Genomic DNA, 5,370 nt, shown 5'->3' with positions numbered 1-5,370 from the left:
TCGGATTTGTCACCAGCAAATCCATCAAAAGGAGCCTCAGCAGATTTCACATAAAGTTCCATCAGCTCATTTAGTGTAAATGTTAGTTGTTGACCAGCATCTCTGCCGTTTCCTGTTGGTATGTTTCCAGACTTTTTTGTTATTCCATCAATGTGATAACCTGATTTCATGGAAATGTTTTCATGTAGATGAAGGTTATGCGGTAACGCAAGTTCTTCAATGTCAAAACTCTTCAAAGGAGACTCACCCAAGTTTCCTATTCTGAAGTATGTGTCCATTGCAAGCTTCTCAAAGTACCCATCATTTTCTTCAACGATGAATGCATATTCTAAATCAGAATATGGAGTTGCCTCTCCTTTGGCAACTGACCCTAAAGCAATAGCTGAAAATTTGCAAGGAGCCTGATAGCCTCGGTTTTTGACAAGTTGGTAACTACATTCGATAATCTTCCGTGAAAACTCTATAAAGTTTTTACTGCATGATTCACTTATACGAAACAACTTGTCAGAAAATTGTTTGGCATGAGTCAAATTAGTATCAGAGAATGAGTCATCAATATCAAACTTTTCCACGAAACTATCCAAAGTCTCAAAGTCAGTTTTAGTCGCTCTTCTGTAATCTTGAAGCAATAGTTTGTGTTCGCTGATAAGCGTTTGGAACTCTTCATAATCGAGGGGGTGTTTATTATAGTACCAGCGTTTTTCTATTTCATAGACAAGTCTCTGTCTATCGTCTGTTGAATCATTGGAGAAACAATAGTTTGCTAGCCCGTGAGCCTACAAATAGGTATTTTTAGAAAGAGCATTGTAAATATAAGGTACATTAGTAAACTTTTATAATAAGATGTAGTTTCAAATATTTCCACTGAAAGTTTAGACAATTCTAAATCATCTCAACTCTATCATCAGAGTCTAAACTGTACTATAAAATCACTATTGATTAAACTATTGCTATATATTGAGCTAACTAGTCGCAACTTTCTATCCTGTATGAATTAACTTAATCATATTTAAACTTCTTACCAGTAAGGTTCACACACTCAATAAATATATTTAGTTTTCTGAACCATCACTGTATCAAGGTCTAATATAAGTCATGTTCTAAAAACAACATACCTGAAGATAATGTCTCCAGTGACCAGAGGTTCTCGCTCTTGATAAGTATGACCTAGTCAAAAACTCCAAATATGGAAAGTCACCCATCAAGTGCTACAAAATGACAATAAAGACAAAACCTAAAGAAATTAGGTATCCTCTGAACAAACTTCCTCATTCTCATGACCGTACAGTTTAGCTAAGAATGCAGGAATAGTAGGATGCGGTATCCTAGCAACTCGTATGATCTTCTTCTGAATACAGAAGGTACACAGCTTTATCTTTAATTGTCTCTGATAATTTACATCTACTAATCTAACCACTAATGTCTGGTTTCAACCGAATGAGTGCGTTCCTAGAGAAGTCTATTACAACTCTCCTGCTCTGTTTGAGACGTGTTGGTTGCTCCGATAAGTTGCTGTGAATATGTGAGAGCTACAGTGGTGTGAAAAATAAACGGGCCACCTTATAAAACTTGATCATTGCTAGCGCTCAGCACTCAAGGTGATTAAATCCCTCATTAAGCTCTTGTTATTGAGTAGAACCTATACATAGTATACATCAAAAGAAAGCTTAGAATGAGTAGAACTTGATGAAATTAATTCTAGCTTAAAACAACAATGTTAGATAAGTTTTAGAGAGAGTCAAAGTTAGCAATTATTTTTGGCATTTTCATTCATTTTGAATAAAATTAAACCTCTATTTTATTTAGGGTCAAACTTAAAGCAGTGATGCTACTCAGATCAAAGATGTTGTGTGAAACAATCCTCATGCCGTTACGTTTTGCACAACAGAATAATTTGTCTTTGAAGAGTCTAACTTGCTATAAAAGTTAACTTCTAGCGTTGGTAGATTCATTCAGTCAAACATCGACATCATGCCTCGTCATCTTACAGAAGCAAAGCGAGCAGTCATCGTACACCTTTACCAGAAAGGCAAGTCACAGCGGGAGATTGCTAAAGAAGTAAAGGTTGCTAAAAGTACTGGTTGTAACACCATCAAACGCTTCCTGGTAAAGGTGTACGATGACTGCTCGCTTTGCTTCTGTAAGATGACGAAGCATGATGTCGATGTTTGATTGAATGAATCTACCAACGCTAGAAGTTCACTTTTATAGCAAGTTAGCAACTTCAAAGACAAATTATTCTGTTGTGCAAAACGTAACGGCAAGAGGATTGTTTCACGCAACGTCTTTGATCTGAGTAGCATCACTGCTTTAAGTTTCAACATAAATAAAATAGAGGTTTAATTTTATTCAAAATGAGTGAAAATGCCAAAAAATAATTGCTAACTCTGACTCTCTCTAAAACTTATCTAACATTGTTGTTTCAAGCTAGAATTAGTTTCATCAAGTTCTACTCATTCTAAGCTTTCTTTTGATGTATACTATGTATAGGTTCTACTCAATAATAAGAGCTTAATGAGGGATTTAATCACCTTGAGTGCTGAGCGCTAGCAATGATCAAGTTTTATAAGGTGGTCCGTTTATTTTTCACACCACTGTACTTCCAATCGGACATGTGACATCATATATTAAAACTATAAGTCTCTCATTTCAACCAAATACAACATGCTCATTGCGATCAATCTGTTTGCTCACTCATAATGAATCTGTGCAGCATTGACATCATGCAATTGCGTTGTGGTTGTACTAAGTCAAATCTGTGTGGCTAATGTGACTGCATACATATCTGTGCAACAATTTACTGCAACTGCAATGACATGTAGCATCTGGCCATCAGTGAGTACTTATCATTGCTTAGTTAGAATGTTTTTCATACTGATCACAACCCTGACTTCTAGTGCCCAAGCAAATGTAACTCCCGAATGTACCTAGCAATAAGAAGTTTTTTGTAAATAAATCGTGATCGGTCGAAGCCTTCAGGAAGTTAGACTATCATTTAGTAAAAATAATACACAATTATTTTTACCCTACATGAACTGAGCGGTAGAAACCATAGTTGTTTATTGACCTGAGTCCAAATAGGGTAACAATAAATATTAGCAACAAGATGGCTGACATTTCAAATATCCTGACACTTGGTGAGTCTACATAAAATACTCTACATAACAACTTGGTGTTACCAGAATGTACCATGAGGAAATGTTCTAACAGAGCTTGTAACAAGTATATATAACTCACAGTTCACTTTACTAGAATATTCTCTCCACTCTTTCAGGTCTCTGAGTAGGTCTGCCTAGTAGTATGCTGGATGAGCTGAATGCATATAGACTTTTTTCTGTAGAGGCTGTGGTCAGGGAGAGACTTGCTCCTCAGTTCTCTGGTGCATGAATCAGCTTAACACTCTGTTAAAAAAAAAACAAACAATATCTTTATTCCATATAGTAATGAAATCATAACTATATATAGTTGAATGTATAGACTTGACAAACTTACCAAATATAACTATCTGTAGATACAAGAGAGCTTTGATAAACAACAAAGGTTAAACCAACAACAGAGCAGAGCTGGTTAGTCTAAACTAAGTAATGGTGTTCAAGCATTGTATTGTATGTGGTTGGAAAAGAGAGGAGGTATATGCGTGTATTGTGATTAGGGTATGTCATAGGGCAAAGGTCATCTGGAAGTATAAACAGTTAGCTGGCAGTCACTATGATTCCATGATTGGAATGATTCTTCAATTTGAGCCAATCCGCAAGTTAACTGTATCATAGAACTGGCTTAAACCCGCAAGCTAAGCTATTTATAGAATCATTAATTAGGTTAATACTTGACCTATGGGGTCAAACACTAGTGCTAAATGCACATGCATCATTCTGATGTTCATTGAAACACATTGCAAAGTAAAGGTAGGGCCACACGTATCGTGTAATTTCAACTAATCTGGGGAATTCCATTCGTACGAAATTTCTGACCTGCCACACGGAGTTTTCCCACCACGGATTCGTACGAAACTAACTTTCAACTAACCAATCAGAACGCGATGATAAATTGAAGCCGATTCCGTTTCAATCTTTCTGGATATGCGCCAAAGAGAACGACCTTCAACATTCAACTAACCTTTTCAACCGACCAATCAAACAATGATTCGTAGGAATTTCTCACGTTCCGTCCAATTAAGGATTCGTTCATCGTGCGCAACCAACGATGGACGGATTTGTCCAAATATCAATTCGTACGAATCGTTTCGTCCAAACTTTGCCGATTTCGTGAGAATTTTGTCTCATGTGGCCCTACCTTAACTCAACTTGCGCAAAGCCACAAATGCTATCGTTCGAGTTATAAAAACATAGTGATTATATGGACTTTCAAGTCATAAAATGTCACCTCTCTTCTCTAAATTCTTCAAAGGTTCAAAGGGTGATGCTTGGAGCGCTGTAATGTCAGGAGCGGATTTTCAGAAGTAGTGGAGGGGTGTACGAAGGTAGTAAATCAGACTAGTGACATTGATGTAGCGTTGCATAAAAAATGAAGAAGTTAGAATTAAATAGACAGTCTGTTGCTATAGTCTAGGAGCAGAGTAACTCAATTGTGAGTTATTATTTTTCTCAACTTATGCAATATGATGCGTGCAAAAGATTCTTCAGTATTTATATATTGCCTGTTTGAACGTTGCACTCTGTAACCTCGTTGCTTATATACTTTCGTGTTTAAATTACATCTCATCAAATGGCGGAGGCGTAATAAACAAGTCGATCATTGTTGCCATTGTGACAAGGAATTTCACAGACTGCGATTGGATGATTGGAACAAAACGTCATAGTCCGCCAGAATGCTTAGTAATAGCGGCCAAACTAGTAGCATGAGTTGCGTACACTGCGTGCCTGAGCTACTAACCTCAAGTGATTTAGTAGTTTTATCACCTCAACAGATAAAAACGGTAACTGAACGCGCTGACCATTATAGGTTCAACCATTTGGAACCATTTACAACTATTGCTAGGTAAGCAGAACTAATTAATTTCATGATCAAACCGAAGACATGGTTCGTTCACCGCGATAGCCATTAATTCATTGTCATTGAATATTAAGAACGATGTCCATATGAATATGATGATTCAATTACTATTGACTGATACTAAATTCAAAGCAACTAACAGATCATATCACAGACCAGATTTTACATGTGATGTGGTTAAATATTCCATTGTATCTTGCTGTTTTGTTCGTTTGAATTTGATGATCATGATGATCTATCAATCAAGGCCAATCTACATGATTTGAGCTGAAGACCTAACATTTTTGTTTGGGGGGCCACAGAACATTTTTGTGTCAACAAGTGGAAGATGAGTTTTATGGTAGCTTAATATTTCTA

The sequence above is a fragment of the Watersipora subatra genome, chromosome 2 (genome assembly GCF_963576615.1).
Source record: "Watersipora subatra chromosome 2, tzWatSuba1.1, whole genome shotgun sequence".
Classification (NCBI taxonomy): domain Eukaryota; kingdom Metazoa; phylum Bryozoa; class Gymnolaemata; order Cheilostomatida; family Watersiporidae; genus Watersipora; species Watersipora subatra.
This window is presented reverse-complemented; position numbering follows the sequence as displayed.